Here is a 19,486-nt window from a genome sequence, read left to right on the forward strand (position 1 = left end):
TATTTGCAAAACACGTATCTGGTAAGAGACTTGTCTCCACAATAAACATAGAGGATTCTTACAACTTATAACTCAAAGAGCCCAATAAAAAGCTGGAAAAAACATGTGAATGGACATCTTAGAATAGTAGATATGAAAATGGCAAATAAGCACTTAACCCTAACCCAAACCCTAACTCTAACCCGAACCCGAACCCAAACCCTAACCCTAACCCTATTGACTATACAGGGAAATACAAATTAATGACACTGTGTGATACCACTATGTACAACAGTATGGATAAAATTAAAAAGACTGACAAAATCAAATTTTGGTAGCATATGCAAAAACAGAATCCCTCACACCTTGCTGGTGGGAATGTACAATGATAATCTCTAGGTCCATCCATGTTGCTGCAAACAGCATTATTTCATTCTTTTTCGTGGCTGAGTAATATTCCACTGTGTATACGTACCCCTTCTTCTTTATCCATTCCTCTGTCAATGAACATTTAGGTTGCTTCCACATCTTGGGTATTATATATAGTGCCTCAATGAACACTGGGGTGCATGTATCTTTTCAAATTAGTGTTTTTGTTTCTTTCAGATCTGACAGTTAGAATTTACACTTGATTTTGGTTATCTATTTCTGAATAATAAACTTCTCCAAACTCTCTGCTATAAAGTAGCCAAAATGAATTCTTTCTCAAGATTCTTCAATCAGAGCAGAATTAGCTGCCCTAATTTTCTATTCCATATATTGTCTGCTGGGTCTCAGATGCTAAAGATGGCTCCTCTACTCATGCACTTGGTGCCTCAGCTAGGATATCTGGGATAGCTTGGAAACAGTCAAGCATCTCTCCACACAGTAAGCTTGGGCTTCCCCTAACTACACAGACTCAAGAAAATCGAACTTCTTATACGGCGACTAACTTTACCAGAGCCTTAGTCACCTATTAAATTAAGTGCTAGGTCTGGAACAAGTGCAGCATCACCTCCACTGAACTATTTCAGTCAAAGAAAGTCATAAGGCTTACATACTCAATTCGAGTGAAAATAGATTCCAACTTTGGAAGTGAGACTGTAGTATGCGTGTACAGGTAGGGCCAAAACTGATAGAGGCCCTTTTTGGAGACTACCAGACGTACCCCAAGACACTTTAAAATGAGAACATGTGTACTAGCAGATTTAAGCTATCATAACCTGGTAAACCTTGAATGTAACTGACAGCATCTAAGCTATCATAACCTGGTAAACCTTGAATGTAACTGACAGCATCTCAATGCTCAGAGGGGAAAAAAATTAACACAAGTTCTGTATTAGAAAAGGATAACCAACTCGGGTTATTCCAACAATCACTGACACTTCACAGGCTTAAGACCCGAAGAGTTTTTCTCCTATGCACTCAGACCTGATGTAGGTTGTACTGCCTTCCGTTCTCTGGTATTTACTTTGTCTGCAACATGTGGTCTCTGGACGAGGGATGGAGCAATGAAAGACATAGGTCACCTCGCAATCAGTAGAAGAGAACCAGTCCTATGACCCAAATTTAACTGCAAAGGAGGCTTGGGCATATAAGGCGGCACATAAATTATCTGGTGAGCAAATAGCTCTCTCAGTATATTAAAATAAATAAAAGGAGATAGATAGATAGATAGAAATACACCTACATGCATTTTACCTGGAGTCAGGTTCATACTGACTCTTCACACTGACAGGTTCATTTTACATGGAGTCAGCTCTTGACATAGTCTCAATATGCAACCCTCAAAATATTAAGACTTTCTATTCTGAAGACAGGGACTTTGATGTCTTTGTCGCATATAAATAAGTACTAGACATTAATATGCCCCAAAGAATACTTTGTTCCCAGCCTCAATCAAAACTAGTAATTGGGTTCACATAAGTTTGTCCTTCATTCTCAACACTGACTTGGTGAATACAAACTTGAGAACAATTTTAAGAGCTTAAATGATAGCCAACATAAAATAAAACTGAGCAGTAGGGATCATGCAAAATACAAACTAATCCGTTCTAAGTAATGGTTTGAATTTAAGAGAAATTATCTTTTTCTGCCAGTGAGGTGAATACACTAAACAGTGAATGTCAGCCTGAACTTAAGGGCATGTAAGTGGCAGCATTATTTATGAGCTGAAAGAGTATCTCTACCACACTCTGCAGAAGCTGGGGTTAGAATGCCAAGGGTACCTTAGCTATAGTCACTTTCTATTACTGTGTAACAAAGTACCACAACTTAGTGGCTTAAAATAGCACCTACATTAATCATCTCGAAGTTTCCATAGTTTAGAAGTCCCGCCATGGGTTAGCTGCGTTCTCTGCTCAGTCTCACAGACCAAAATCAAGTAGCCCAAGACTGGGCTTTTCTCTGAAGGCTTTGGATGATCATCTATTTCCAAACGCATTCAAAACAAGAGCAGAGCCCAGTTACTCATAGCTATAGGTCTGAGGGTCTAAGGTCCCCACTTCCTCGCTGGCTGTCAGCGAGGGCGTCCTCTCGGCTTTAAGAGGCTCCCCACGTTGCTTCTCACGAGGCTTCCTCCAGCTTCGAGGGCAGCAATGGAGCACCAAGCCCTGCATGTGCTTGGAAACTGACTTCCTCTTCCGCTACCTACCAGCCAAAGACTACAGACTTTTTTCCAATTGAGGCACAGCTGATATACAGTCTTATGTAAGTTACAGGTGTACAATACAACGAGTCACAATTTTGAAAGGTTGTACTCCACTTATATAATTATTACAAAATATCTGCTACATTCCCCATGTGGTACATTATATCCTTGTCATTTATTTTATTTTTATTTTTAGGGCCACACCAGCAGCATATGGACGTTCCCAGGCCAGGGGTCGAATTTTCCTTCCTTCCTTCCCTCTTTCTTTCTGTTTCCTTGCCATTTATTTTATACCTAAGAGTCTGGACCGCTAACTGCCATACCCCTAAATTGCCCCTTCCCCCTTCCCCGTCCTCACTGGTCACCACTCGTCTGTTCTCTACATCTGTGAGGGAAGGCTATATACTTTTAAAGGGCTCACATGATTGGATCAGATCCACCCAGCATCTCCACCCCACAAGGTAAATGGACCTCAGGTTTTAATTACATCTGCAAAATCACATCATCGCAATACCTAGACTGATTACAAAACAAGAGGTCAAGTATCTTAGAGGGTCACCGCCTCTAGAATTCTGCCTACCATACTGGGTAACAGCTTTTATAGAGAAATCAAGAGGAGGCTTTAACAAACAAAGATGATTTAAAATGTATAGAGTCAGCAGTTCCCTTCGTGGCTCAGCAGTTAACAAACCCGACAAGTATCCTTGAGGACGCAGGTTCGATTCCTGGCCTCGCTCAGTGGGTTAAGGATCCAGTGCTGCCGTGAGCTGTGGTGTGGGTCGCAGACACGGCTCGGATCCCGCATTGCTGTGGCTGTAGTGTAGGCTGGAGGCTGCAGCTCCTATTTGAACCCTAGCCTGGGAACCTCCATATGCCACGGCCTCAGCCCTAAAAATAAGCAAAAAAAAAAAAAAAAGTATAAAATAAAAAAAAAAAGAAGTTCCCTGGTAGCCTAATGGTTAGGGATTCAGCATTGTCACTTTTGTGGCTTGGGTTTGATCCCTGGCCTGGGAACTGCACACTAGGAGTGTGGCCAATAACTAACTAAACAAAAGAAAATAAAATGTAAAGAGTCTACAAAGTAAAAGGAAAAGGTTACAAATGCTTTCAGTCTGGAAATCAGGTTTTGGGTGATCTCGGCAATGCCTTCAGGAAGAAAAGAGCACTTTAGGGTTGTGCTATTGAGAATTCTCTGGATTGAGAGTGAACAGATCTAGATAATGATGGTCACATTTTTTATGGATTCCGTATTTTTGGTCTTTTTATTACATACATGTGTATGTATAAATGGATTCTTGACACATAAATGTACACGCGTACACGTGCATTTTCATATGTACTTGTTTGTATAAATGATTTCTACATGAATCAATCCTACACAAACTGCTTTTTACGTAATTTTTCTTCCTCTATGACGCTGACGCATTTTTGCTGTTGTTGTTTTGTTTTGTTTTTAAGGCCACAACTGTGGCATGTGCAAGTTCTCAGGCTAGGGGTGGAGTCGGAGCTGTAGCCTCTGGCCTACACCACAGCCACAGCAACACCAGATCCAAGCTGAGTCTGCGACCTACACCACAGCTCACAGCAATGCTGGATCCTTAACCCACTGAGCGAGGCCGGGGATGGAACCTGCGTCTTCATGGATGCTAGTCAGATTTGTCTCCACTGAGCCACGATAGGAACTCCTGGAGACCTTTTTAATGTTAATACCTACAGCATACCTCATTCTTTTTAACAGATGCATAGTATTCAATAGTCAAGATCCAACCTAATTTTAAAAATAAAATCACCTATTGCCCGTCATGGAGCTCTGAGTGGTAGCAGATGTAGCAGCTAAGAATGTTGTCCCTGGAGCCCAACTGCCTAGGTTTGAATCTAAATCTCCCGCATCCTAGTTGTGTGATCTTAAGAAAATTGCTTAACTTCTCTCGCCGTAACTTTTCATTCATAAAATAATGATAAAAACAGTACCTCGGAGTTCCCGTCGTGGCGCAGTGGTTAACGAATCCGACCAGGAACCATGAGGTTGCGGGTTCGGTCCCTGCCCTTACCCAGTGGGTTAAGGATCCGGCGTTGCCGTGAGCTGGGGTGTAGGTTGCAGACACGGCTCGGATCCCACGTTGCTGTGGCTCTGGCGTAGGCCGGTGGCTACAGCTCTGATTCGACCCCTAGCCTGGGAACCTCCATATGCAGCGGGAGCGGCCCAAAGAAATAGCAAAAAGACAAAAAAAAAAAAAAAAAAAAACAGTACCTCCATCAAAGGAAAGACTTGCTTGGGGTTCACCATCCAAATTTCGGTGGCTTAGTAACAATAATCGCCAATGCTCCCATCATGGCCCAGCAGTCACAAACCCAACCAGTATCCCCAAGGATGCAGGTTTGATCTCCGGCCTTGCTCAGTGGGTTAAGGATCCAGCATTGCCTTGAGCTGCTGTATAGGTCACATATGCAGCTCAGATTCTGCCTTGCTGTGGCTGTGGCTGGCAGCTGCAGCTCTGATTCGACCCCTAGCCTGGGAACTTCCATATGCCGCAGGTATGGCCCTAAAAAAGCAAAATAATAATAATAATAATAATGCTCTGTCTCGCCCATGATTCATGCCCATCACAGGCCAACAGCAGAGTTACGTTCTTCTTAGTAACTCAAGGTTTCCAGTTAATGGAGAAGCCACCACCTTTAATTTTTCTTTTTGCTCTGCCGGAAACAAAGGGAGCTCTCAAAGGATTTCAAAATGACCATCAATGTCCCAGCCAGTGAACAGCACACATCAGTGTGACTCCCAACTCACTGTCCAGAACAAGTCACATGGCCAGAAGGGAACTAGGGAATGCAATTATCTCTGTTCCAGAAAGACAGACAGCAGGAAGTATTTTGTGGAAAGCATTAAAGGCCGTAAGGATGAAATGAGTTACTTCTCAGCATAGCACGTGGCACACAGGTGCTCACTAAATAGTAACTCTTATCTTGAAATATTCATCATTATAAGAGTGCTGGAACGAGTAGCTCTGCATACCATTGTTTGTGTGCCCATGCAAGTATTTACCTATAATTCATTTCTAAAAGTAGAACTGCCACATCATAAAGTAGCTATTTCTAAATTTGAGAAATATTTTCAAATTGCTCCACTTGTGTTCGGTAAGTTGCCACTGTAGGTGGGAGAGGACTTTGTGAAAGATTTGATCACTGAATTAGCCTTAGATTGGAGCTTTGTCTCATTCCAATGACAAAAGGGATGTCCTGCAGGAGGAAAATAAGTGCTGGCTTCTCAGAAGTTACGCCAGGGTCATAAGAGGAAGATAAGCCACCAAAAAAGGTAGCTGTGTCTTACTCTGGAGTACCCCATGATTCGAGTAGCTCTAACACAAGGGCTTGGCAATGGACTTTTCCTTCTCAACTACAACTATCTTAAAATTCTACATGCAGGCCTGCTTTAATCGTGTGCCTTAGTGCATGATGTCTTTAGATCCTTTCCAAGTTGAATAGTCTGCAACATTAGTGTTATTTTAATTTCTTAGTCAATAATTAATGACTGACCATCCGTTTTATGTCTGTCACGGTCAGAACAATAAATATAAGCCTTATCTTTCAGGAATGCACAGTTACTGTAGAAAATTAACTTAAAATAATGCCATAAACCCATGAAAAGGTGTTCAACCATCACTAACAATTAAGGAAATGCAAATAAAACCGCAGTGAGAGATCACCCCATGCCTGTTTGAATGGTTAGTATCAAAAAGGCAAGACATAATAAGTTCTGGTGAGGATGTGGAGAAAAGGGAACCCTCATGCACTATTGATGGGGATGTAACTGGTACAGCCACCATGGAAAACAGTACAGAGCTTCCTCAAAAAATTAAAACTAGAACGACCATATGATCCAGCAATGCTACTCCTGGGCATATATCCGAAGCAAACAAAAGACACTGATTTAAAAAGATATATGCACCACTCTGTTCAGAGCAGCACTATTTACAATAGCCAAGATATGGAAGCAGCGTAAGTGTCCATCAGATGAGTGAATAAAGAATATGTGTGTATACAGGAGTTCCCGTCGTGGTGCAGTGGTTAACGAATCCGACTGGGAACCATGAGGTTGCGGGTTCGGTCCCTGCCCTTGCTCAGTGGGTTAACGATCCGGCGTTGCCGTGAGCTGTGGTGTAGGTTGCAGACGCGGCTCGGATCCCATGTTGCTGTGGCTCTGGTGTAGGCCGGTGGCTACGGCTCCGATTCGACCCCTAGCCTGGGAACCTCCATATGCCGCGGGAGCGGCCCTAGAAAAGGCAAAAAAAAAAAAAAAGAATATGTGTGTATACACACACACACACAATGAAATACTACTGAGCCATAAAAAATGATGAACTATTTCTCTGTGTGACAACATGGATGTACTTTGAGGGTATCATGCTAAGTAAAATAGATGGAGAAAGACAAATACTATATGATTCATTCGTTTGTGGAATATAAAAACAAGCAAACATCAATGAATGAACCAAACAAAGAAACAAACTAAAACAAACAAAGGATATACAGAGAACAGAGTAGAGGTTACCAGAGGGGAAGGGAAGGGGCTGGGGGAGCACAAAATGGGTAAAGGGGTTCAACTGTGTGGTGACAAACTGACACTAAATTTTGGATGGTAAGTAAGAATGCTGTCATGTATACAGAAGTAGAAATATAACATTGTACACATGGAACATATAATGTTATAAACCAATATTAACTCAAGAAAAATAAATTTTAAAAGAGCTACTAATAAATAAAATTTAAGTAATAATAAACACCAAAGAGAAAGGCAAGCATAGCAATGTGGCAAATTGTAAACACAGTCGCTAAAAGTATATGCTTTGGAGTCACATAGCTCTGTGTTTGTTACACCCTAGTTGGTGATATTAAGTAATGTCCTTAACCTCTCTTTTCCTGTCTTTCAGCATCCATGAAATGACAAATACAGTGCCTCCTTCAGAGTACTGTTATGCTGTTTTTACTATGACAGAAGTGACTTCACAACATATTGAGGGGATCAACACAAAACCTCTGATGCTTCCCAGGGTTGTCAAGGACGGCTTCACAGAGCAAAATGAGCAAGAGTTAGCCAAAGCCTCGTAGGACAGCATTACATGTTTGGAAACTTCTAAGATCTTGAAGATGGTAAAAGGGTGAAGAGGTAAAGATGTAAGGAAAATAGGGGGAAACAACACAAGATGAGAAGGGAAAGAGAGCAAAGAAGGTAGACCAGATAATTCAATTCAATGCCAACCAGCTTGGTTTTTAACTTATAGATAATGCAAAGCCCAACGTTGATCACTTGATCTTTGCTCTGAAATAGAGTCCTTCTCCAAGTTCTGTATCTCAGTAAGTACTGTCACCTTCCAACGAATTTCTCCCACCCAATTCACAAGAAAATCCCATCAGGTCTGCTTCTAAAACATATCCCCAATCCACCCATATTTTCTGTCTTCACTGCCACCGCCCTAATCCACGACAACACTGCCCCTCACCTGAACCACTGACAGCCTAGTCCCTGGTCTCCCTGTTTTTCTCTCCCCTAAAATCCATTCTCCACAATGCAGCCAGAGCGGTATCTAAAATATAAATTGGACTACAGCATTACCATGGCATTGTACTCAATTTAGAATAAAATAGCTTACAAGGCTGTAAGTGACACAAACAGCTGCTTCCTCAGCCTCAGGTTACTGCAGCCTCAGGTAATTTGGTTCTAACCACATAGGCCTTTTTTAATTCATACACACCAAGTTCTTTTCTTTCCAAAGCATCTGACCACATTTTTCTCTTTGCTTAAAACACTCATCTCACTGTTCACCTGTAAAACCACTACTCACCCTATAGGACTGTTTATATGTCACCTTTTTTTGGAGGGGGGGGGGCTACCCATGTGGCATATCCCCAGGCCAGGGACTGAATCCAAGCTGCAGCTGTCCTGATCCTTGAACTCACTGCGCTGGGCCAGGGATCAAACCCATGCCTCTGCAGCAACCCACACCACCAAAGACATGATGCCAGATCCCTAACCCACTGTGCCATAGAAGGAACTTCTACGCGTCACTTCCAAAAAGGGGTTCACCTACAACCAATCCCCTAATCTAACATAAATCTCCCTGCTGTTCTATCACATGGAATTCTTTCCATTTGCTTTGTAATACTCACTGCAATTGTGTATTAAGCAGATTTTTCTGTCTCCTGTATTAAACTGTAAATTCCATAGGAGTGATGTTTTGGTCAGCATTATATCCCTAGAACTTAGTCCAGTGCCTGGCATACAAGATGGTGCTCAATAAATATTGATATTTAAATAAATAAATAAATGAACAAATGAATTAATCCCCTGTATAGCACAATGATATTATCATATTTAAATACTTTGGGGTTGGAGGCCAAAACATTCTCATTTGCTTGTCCTGATCTTGACTCCCCTATCAACCAGGAGAAAGAACAGACTTAAGTATTAAATGAGATTTTTTTCTTCCCCATGATGAATTTCTGTGATTTGTGAGATATCTAGCAGAAGGCGGCTGAATGAACAGTTGGCCAGAAATATAGAATTTTCAACATGTAAGTGATAGTCAATAGTGGACGTGATTGCTCCAAGGGACTATCGATTTATTTATTTATTTTTGTCTTTTTTTTTGCTATTTCTTGGGCCGCTCCTGCGGCATATGAAGATTCCCAGGCTAGGGGTCTAATCAGAGCTACAACTGCTGGCCTACGCCAGAGCCACAGCAACGCGGGATCCGAGCCACGTCTGCAACCTACACCACAGCTCACGGCAACGCCGGATCCTTAACCCACTGAGCGAGGCCAGGGATGGAACCCGCAACCTCACGGTTCCTAGTCGGATTTGCTAACCACTGAGCCACGACGGGAACTCCTCCAGGGGACTCTTTAGCCTAGAAAAGAGTGACAAGAATGAATACCTGGCTAATTACCTATATGGAAGGGGCGGATGGAAGAAATGAGCCAGTAGAAGGAATGAGCAAGTAAGATGAAAACGAAATAAAGTGGAAAGAAGACATTTGGAAAAATACACCGTCGCTGAAACCATGAAAATTTTAACAATTCCAAAGCAAGTGCCCAATGCTATCGAAGAGGATGAAGATCCGTATGTATTTATTGGGCGCAGTGACAAAGGAATCACCAGTGCCATCCTCGTTTTTTCTGTAAACTAAGATTGGGAGAAAAGACTGAAACTGGGGTAAGAAGGTGACGGCAGCAGGTAAATGGAGACAGGGTCCTTGTGGAGGGATTTGTGAAGGGATAACAGCCGCACCAGCCACGCCTGGGAACCTGTTCGAAACGCAAATCCTTAAGCCCCACCACAGACTCACTGACCCAGAAACTCTTGAGGATGAGCCCCAACAATCTGTTCTACAACCATCCTGCGCGACTCTCATAATGGACAACATTTGGGTCAAGAGACGCTCCTCGAATAGAATGATCACGAACAACCTCCCGTGGCACTCAAGTTCAACGGAGATCGCCTATCAAACGCCCTCCACGGTCGCCGACTGCCACTTTCCTTCTGAGGCTCAGGAGCAGTGTGGGAGTCATTGTCTCCAGCCCTATTTATAAACTTGAGGAAAGGAATCAAGTCCTCTTAGGAGCCGGGCCCAGAGCTGAAGGTTGTCAGGGTTAAGGGTCGCAAGTGTGTTGAGTCCTCACAAGAAAGAGCTTCAGTGCTAGACTTGGTGATCCAGGCTGAGTAGAGAGGAACATGGGACGGGGGATGCAGGAGAGACCCGGAGGCAAAGGAAGATGGAAGGCCCACGACTCTGGTGACATCAAAGGTCCGCTTTGGGGGGCCTGAAGGATGGAGGAAACGTTCCCAACAGGAGCTATCAAAATGGCCAAAACAAGTTTAATAGGAATCGCAGAGAAAGCCAAGTCTGGGGAAGAGGACAGTGGACCCTGGAACAACGCAGGGGTTAATCCTCTTGTCATCTACTGTCCTGCATATCTCAAGTTCCTCCGCATCTGAGGATGCAACCAACTATGGACCGTGTAGTACTGTAGTATTTACCATTGAAATGTACCCGCGTATAAGTGGACCATTTAAGAAAGTGGACCTCCGCAGTTCAAACACGTGTTGTTCCAGGGTCAACTGTAATGTTATTTAGCTTGTTGATTACAGAACGTTGTTAACCTTTTTTGTTGTTGTTGTTGTTGTCTTTTTGCCATTTCTTGGGCCACTCCCATGGCATATGAAGGTTCCCAGGCTAGGGGTCGAATCGGAGGCCAGAGCCGTGTCTGCGACCCACAGCACAGCTCACGGCAACGCCGGATCCTTAACCCACTGAGCAAGGCCAGGGATCGAACCCGCAACCTCACGGGTCCTAGTCGGATTCGTTAACCACTGCGCCACGACGGGAACTCCTGCATTGTTATTTTTTAATAAATCGCTTTGTCTTTCCAATGTTCTGGGTGTTTTCAGTACTTTAAATGTTCTAACTCATTTAGTCCTTACTGAAGGTGAAATATCTGAAGTCATAAAGATAGGAAGTAGAAGATCCAGACTCGACCCAGGTCTGCTGAAAGCATGCTGATTACTCTAAAATACTGTGACTATATAAGCTAATGCCCAACTTCTGAGGCTAAATATAGCTGCCAACAATATCAAAATTGCTACCACCTAAAAACATTGCAGAGCATCTGGACAGATTTTGTACCATGCTAGGAATGTGGCTGCAAAATGAAATATGGTATCATTCCTGCCCTCAAGGGCCTTACAATTTAGTTCCAGTTCTAGGAAAATAATGTAAGATAGTTGCTTATGACACAGATACCATCAGTTAGGTACTGAATAAATACTACCAGCAAAAATTAATTTGGGGCAACAGATGAAAGCAAAATTCTTAAGATTTAAGTGGATCAAGGCATTTGTGGGGTATAACTGCATCTACAAATAGCTCTTCAATGGTAAAGACGGTGAAAGTCCACTAAGCATGGGAAACTATGTTGCCAGAGACAGCGGCCCTCCTTAAAAACCCATCGATATGTGGAGGGGAGAAATGAGCTTTCCGGTTTGGGCAGAAGCAAAAAGTCTCTGTAATAATAAGTACAGTATATAGATTTACAAATTGCTAAATGATCCACATGGATTATCTATTCTAATCTCCACAGCACCTTTGAGAAGTTTGTATGGTCTTTGATTTCCAGATATAAAAACTGAGGCTTAGAAAGGTATAGGGCTTTTTCAGAGTCACATTACAAGTGGCAGAGCTAGGACTTTTTAACCAGGACTGATTCCAAAGCATTAACCACACTTCTATATCCTTCCTCTACAGTACTGCCAGGTTGGAGAGCCTGCAAGGTACCAGAGAGAGGAAGAGATTTTCAGTGGGATCCTCCCCTCAAACAAGTCCATGTAAATGCAGGTTGACAAACTGTGTCTCAAAATCTTCAATAACCAACATCTTCCTTTTTTTTCCAGTGAGGTGTCTTGTGGTTTTTTTTCCCCTCTTACTGTAGGACTTCTGACCATTCTGCTTTTTTGTCTTTTTTTTTTTCCCCTTCAGTTTCCACCTTGGTTTTCAACTTAAGTTTTAGAAACAATGGATTCATTTTACACCATAATCACTTCTGTCCCTTGTGCTATAGAAGGGCAAGGAAAACAGAAAGATGTCTCAAAATGACAATGACATTTTCAAAATGACAAGAGTGCATTTACTCAGGAATCTGTGGCATGCTGAATTAAATGGAACGGCTCTGCTTAGGGGAAGAAAAAGATAAAAGGGGGTGACTAAATATTAGCTCAAGGGAGAACCTGAGTCACATCTGTAACAAGCAGCAGCCAGACGTGTTGATCTACCATTGCAAACTGGAGCTATGGAAGGAAGGCACCCAAAAAACACATGCAAAGATGTTCAGCATCACTCATTGTGAGAGAAATGCACATCAAAACTACTATGAGGTACCACCTACCACCTTACCTCAGCCAGAATGGCCATCATCAAGAAGTCTACACACACTAAATGCTGGAGAGGGTGTGGAGAAAAGGGAACCCTAGTACACTGTTGGTGGGAATGTAAACTGGTACAACCACGGTAGAAAACAGTATGGAGATGCCTCAGAAAACTAAAAACAGAATTACCATTTGATCGAGCAATCCAGGAATGGTCCTGGGCATCTAGCCAGAGGAAACCAAGACTCACAAAGACACATGTTCTCCGATGTTCATTGCAGCACTATTTGCAACAGCCAAGACACGGAAACAACCTCAATGTCCATCAACAGAAGAGTGGATCAAGAAGATGTGGTACATACACAGAATGGAATATTACTCAGCCTTTAAAAGGAAGGAAATAATAGCATTTGCAACAAGGATGGACTGACCGAGAAATCATCATGCTAAGTGAAGTCAGTCAAACTGTGAGGCACCAACATCAAATGCTATCACTTACAGAATCTAAAAAAAGGCCACAATCGGAGTTCCCGTCATGGCTCAGTGGTTAACGAATCCGACTAGGAACCATGAGGTTGCGGGTTCGGTCCCTGCCCTTGCTCAGTGGGTTAACGATCCGGCGTTGCCGTGAGCTGGGGTGTAGGTTGCAGACGCGTCTTGGATCCCATGTTGCTGTGGCTCTGGCATAGGCCGGTGGCCACAGCTCTGATTGGACCCCTAGCCTGGGAACCTCCATATGCTGCGGGAGTGGCCCTAGAAAAGGCAAAAAGACAAAAAAAAAAAAAAGGACACAATGAACTTCTTTGCAGAACAGATACTGACTCATAGATTTTGAAAAACTTATGGTTTCCAAAGGAGACAGGTTGGCGGGGAGGGGATGGGCTGGGCATTTGGGATGGAAATGCCACAAAATTGGGTTGTGATGATCACTGCACACCTATCAATGTAATGAAATTCATTGAGTTAAAAAAGAAAAAAGGCACAAGGCTGATGCAGAAATAGGCTACTCTAGACAGCTCTTTCACTCCTCAAAGAGACACTCCTTCAAAAACAGCATTTTCATCAGCAAATTTTAAGCAATTAAACGCATCTTCAGCAGCCTGATACATTAGCAAGGCAATGTATATTTATGAATGTTGAAGTGTTTTGCGAAAAGGGAACAAAAGTCATCATATTAAAACTAAGTCAGGCATTAGGACTGCAGCTCAGACATAAGATTATACTGAAGGAGTCAAACTGTCCAGGTTGTAATTGAAATCCCAGTAATTCAGAGAGAGGTCAGAGACTGGAACTAGTTCTTTCCCACATGTGTACAGGACAAGACACTTAGTGGTTTGTTATGTCAGTAGTGGCAGGAGTTGTTTGCCTCATTTCCCTGGTATGAAATTATACCTGTTAACTGGGCTGAGGATCCAACCACGTGTGATACTTCACATGTGTCTAATTTTTCAGAGAGCAGAACACATTACTTGAACAAACTTTTCCTTGACTCTTCTTGTTCATTAGTTAGTAAGTTTGGAAAATATTTTGAAACAAAACATTGTTGTCCTTATCTTTCCATTGACATTTTGCCATTACTACCAAACTAGCACCCATGCTCTCTCACTTACTGGTGAGCACGCGGACCTCCTAGGTGTGGGTTCTGCATCTTGCCCAGCCTACACATTGCTGGCCAAATATATTCGACAGTTACTGAGGGCCTTGTATGTGTCAGACACTGTCCTGGGTGCTTGGGATCCATCAGTAATCAAAACAAAGATCCCTGACCCCACGAGATTGCTATTTGAGCAGCAAGAGACAGCTAATGAAACATACATATAATAAATAACAAATCATACTGAAACGGACAGTATTCATGGCCTGATCCTAGCCAAAACACAGATTGGGACTTGAACCCACATGCCAGGACTTGAACCCAAGGTTTTAAATTAGAATCACTCACCCTGGGTCTGGACTCACTGAGGTTCAGGTTCTTCATGTCTCCTGAAGAAGGAATTCAGGAAGAGACTAAAGGATAGGCAAGAAATAGATTTATTAGGATAGGACGCTTGTGAGAGATGGAAGCGGGCAGGCACGGAAGCTCTGCCTCGAGGATCCCCTGGGCTACAGGTTTATCCTCCAAGGGGAGTCGGGGTGGGAAAAGCCCGCCTCTTCCCTTCTGGGAGTGGCAGCTCCTCCTTGGTGGCTGGTAAGGTGTGTATTCAAATCAGCAGAAGGGTGGTCCTCAAACTCCTGCCCTTGCTCTGAATCTGAATGCAGGCCTCCTCCCATCCTCCGCCCAACCACCTGAGGCAATTCTCAAGACTCCATCAATGAAGCAAACCTGCCTTGTGCTGATGGCTTGTTTTGAGCAATGTATTAACTTACAGTGATCCCCCAAGGTCCCCTAAATTGCCCTCTGTAAATATGGACCTTTATCCGGGACTTTTACAACTCCCTGTGTCTCCTCCATTCCTATCAATACTGTGTGTTGTAAGATGCTAAGTGCTGTAGGGGGAAAAAAAGAGAGAAAAGGAAGAGGAAGATACATAAGATCCCTAAGTAAAATTTTGCATCACGCTCTTCTTCCTCCCTACGTATCAGCTTTCAATGCCTCCCTGTTGTTCATATGCTTAAATGCAAACTCTTTGGCCCGTCAGTGGCTTCTGTTATCGGTCCCACACTCAGGATTCCACCACCACTTTATCCTCTATCCTTCCCCCTCCACCCTGTCCTGCTCTAGCAAAGCCAGTGAGGTTCCAATAAGGAGCTCACAAGAACAACAGAGGCAGCTAAAACCCGTGAGCACTTCCTACTTCCTATGTGCCAGACATTGAGCTAAACGCTTCCCTTGACCTGCCTCTCTTCACCCTCACACCCTCCCAGTTCTTTTTTTTTTTTTTTTTTTTTTTTTGCTTTTTAGGGCCACACCTGTGCATATGGAAGTTCCCCAGGATAGGGGTTGAATCGGAGCTGCTGGTCTACACCACAGCAACATCAGATCCAAGTGGCGTCTGTGATCCACACCCCAGCTCATGGCAAGGCCAGATCCTTAACCCACGGAGCGAGGCCAGGGATGGAACCCGCGAGGCTTCATGGATGCTCGTCAGATGTGTTGCCGTTGCGCCACAATGGGAACGCCAAGGTAGGCAGGCTTATTATGTGTTTCAGACAAGGAGAGTCAAGTAAGGAGAGGGACGTGTTCCAGGTCACATAGTTGCAGAAGCTGCCAGGCTCCTATCTGAACCCATATCATCGGTCTGACACCGAAGCCTGTGCTCCTCACCAGTATGCATTGGATTTTAATCATGATCTGAAAGCACTGCACTTGAGCAAGGTTTGGCAAACGTTTTTCTACAAAGAGCCAGAGAGTAAATATTTTAGGCCTTGCTGGCCATATGGTTGCCTGTGGCAACTACTCCTCTCGGCCACCATAGCATGAAAACAAGCATAGACAATAGGCAAACAAATGGGCGTGACTGTGTGCCAATACAACTTTTTTTTTTTTAAACCACCAAACCTGTGGCATATGGAAGTTCCAAGGCCAGGAGTCAAATCCGAGCCGCAGCTGCAACTCATGCCACAGCAACACCAGATGGGAGCTACGTCTGCAACCTACACTGCAGCTTGTAGCAATGCCAGATCCTGAACCCAATGAGTCAAGGCAGGGATCAAACCTTCAGCCTCTCAAGAGAAAATGTCGGGTCCTTAACCCACCCAGCCACAACAGGAACTCCTAAAACTTTATTTACAGAAAGAGGCAGTGGGCTGGATTTAGTGAATGGGCCCAATGTTTGTCCATCCCTGTGCTAGACCAAAAACTTCTACCAGTCTGTGAGCTCCATGCGGGTCAATGACCAGGTCCCGTGCATCCTAATAATCCAGTGCCATTTACGGTGCCTGGAAACTAGGCCCAGGGTCCATAGAGTTTGAAAGGGATGAATCTAGGATGCTGATCTAAACAGTTTGACTCTAGATCTTATACCCCTGACTAGCAATGCTAGCCTGACTTTTTTTTTTTTTTTTTTGTCTTTGTTTTTTTAGGGCCACAGCTGCAGCATGTGGAGGTTCCCAGGCTAGGAGTCGAATAGGAGCAGCAGCCACCGGCCTAAGCCACAGCCACAGCCACACAGGATCCTTAAGCCACTGAGCGATGCCAGGGATCAAACCCACATCCTCACGAATGCTAGTCAGGTTTGCTAACCACTGAGCCACGACGGGAACTCTTAGCCTGACTCTTAATGATTAAATAATACCATGCGCATCAAGTTCCTACAGAGTGCCTGGCAAGTTTTTTTTGATAAGTCCACACAAAAACAATAGTGGTTATCATCACCTAAAAAAGAAACACTTAGTACATAAGTGAGTTTTACTGCCAGCTTAAAAACACAATAAAGACGACATTTATTTTTCAAGCTTTACTGAGGTGTAACTAAGTAATTGTGATGGAGAGTTCCCATCGTGGCTCAGCGGTTAATGAACCTGACTAGTATTCATGAGGATGAGGGTATATGTGGCTAAGATCCCAAGTTGCTGTGGCTGTGGTGTAGACCGGCAGCTGCAGCTCCGATTCGACCGCTAGCCTGGGAACCTCCATATGCCGCAGGTGTGGCCCTAAAAACACCAAAAAAAAAAAAAAATTGTGATGATTTGATATGTGTATGTAATAGGGAAGAACAAATCTGACTGCACATTAGATCTGTTTCTTTTAGCTTAACCTTTGTTTCTTTACTGCCTTTACTGTAAGTTCATCACTAAAGGGATACCTCCTGTGGCTTAAAGTATATATGAGGGCCCATTTCCAGGAACCCTGCCCCCATTGCTGAATGTAAAACTAAAATGCCTTTGTTCAGCTCACAGGAAGCACCCTGACCCAGAGCACCTGCGAATGGCTGCAGGAAAGCAGAAATTAACACATCCCCTCTGGCTGAAAGCAGATCTTTGCAACAACTTAGTTTTCACTGAGTTTTATTTACCATCTCACCTCCCCCCTTCTTTGTTCTATAAAAGACTCGAGCATCCAGACCCCAGTAAGATGGTTCTCTAGGACACTAGTTTGCCATCTTCTCAGACGCCTGGCTTTCGTTATTCTTTGCCCCAACGCCTCCTCGTCTCTGGATTTACTGGCCTGTGAACGGAAGTTTGGCGCTTACCAGCAGCCTCTACCTGGATTAAATGATGAGGCACTGCAGCCGCCAACCCGCAGCACCCCCTGAGCAGAGCTCAGGGTGAAAATCAAGAGTGAAGCACTCTGTGTTCTGGAAAAATGGGAAGACCAGGTCTTCAGATAGCCAGATATTTTAGGAGAAAATTTTATGTGTCCAATTCTTACATCTCCTCCTATCTAAAAAAAAAAAAAAAATCCTAAAATCTTTCAGGGTGACGTCTGCTCCTTGTGACCTTCAGGAGATCAGCAACACACTTTTGTAAAATGTGTGTGTGCTGCATGCACCTCCCCCTCACCTTTATCCTATCCTGGCATCCCCCCCACACCCCTTTCCACTTTGGGGCCTTAATGTCAGCGCTCTCCAGCCAGGTCTGTAGTTAAGGAAAAAGCAAAGACTGTCCCGGTCACCTGTGAATGCAGTCACCTCCAAAGGTGAGAGCTCTGAAAACTCAGGATACCGGCCCTGATAGCAGAGGGGCATATCAAAGGAACGATTTCAGAGAGCCCAGGCCTCTTTTGTTCCTGCTTCCTGCTCTTTGTTGCAAAAACTATATATCCAGCTCCTCCCTCACCTGAGAGCAAGTTCTCAGGGCTACCTGAGATGCTGTCTCCCAGTTTTTAAGTCCTAACTTCACCCCAAATAAAACTTAACTCTCAACTTTCAGGCTGGACATTTCTTTTTTAAGTTCGCAGGCCTGTCTGGCGGCTAGCAGAACCAACTTGGACTCAGTCACAGGTACACAATGTGAAATAATTATCACAATCAAGTTCATTACCATATACATCATCTAACAGTTACCTGTGTGTGTGTGTGTGTGTGTGTGTGAGTGTGTGTGTGGTAAGAATGTTTAAGATCTATGTCTTAGCAAATTTCAAGTATACAATACAGTATAATTAACTATAGTCATCATGCTGTGGATTCGATCTCAGGACTTGAGAAATTCGTGTCAGTCTTGATGGGGGATACATTTCTGAACATAAACAGCACCCGGGTCCTTGCCAGCACTTCAATATCAGAATGGGGTTCGCCTCATCCATAGACGACAAGTTTCTTGTGGGCGTAGTCTGCAAATTAAAACTACATTGAGGGGTCATCTCACACTGGTGGAATGGCCATCATCAACAAGTCTACAAATAATAAATGCCCGGGAGGGTGTGGAGAAAAAGGAACCCTTCTCCGCTGTTGGTGGGAACGCAGATTGGTGCAGCCACGACGGAGAACAGCATGGAGTTTCCTTAATAAACTAAAATCAGACTTGCCATGTGATCCAGCAATCTCACTCCTGGGCATATATTCAGAGAAAACTCTAATTGGAAAAGATACATGCACCCCAATGTTTACAGCAGCACTATTTACAGCAGCCAAGACATGTACATGATAGGGATGGAGTCAGCAGAGGTAGCTGTAGAAGTCCCAGTAAGGGACCATATTTAAAGAGGGCAACTTAGGGGACTTTGGGAGAGCACTGTAAAACAAGCCATCAGCACAAGGCAGGCTTGCTTCATTGGTGGAGCCTTGAGAATTGCCTCAGGTGGTTGGGCGGAGGATGGGAGGAGGCCTGCATTCAGATTCAGACCAAGGGCAGGAGTTCGAGGACCACCCTTCTGCTGATTTGAATACACACCTTACCAGACACCAAGGAGGAGCTGCCACTCCCAGAAGGGAAGAGGCGGGCTTTTCCCACCCCGACTCCCCTTGGAGGACAAGGGGACAGAATACTAACTCAGGTACTTAGTACAGAGGAGCAGGGCGTCTGAGACATTCTTTGATAGGGCTATTGACTAACATTCACGGCTTAAGGGCTGCAGGGAGTGA

Source organism: Phacochoerus africanus, chromosome X, assembly GCF_016906955.1.
Source record: "Phacochoerus africanus isolate WHEZ1 chromosome X, ROS_Pafr_v1, whole genome shotgun sequence".
Lineage (NCBI taxonomy): Eukaryota > Metazoa > Chordata > Mammalia > Artiodactyla > Suidae > Phacochoerus > Phacochoerus africanus.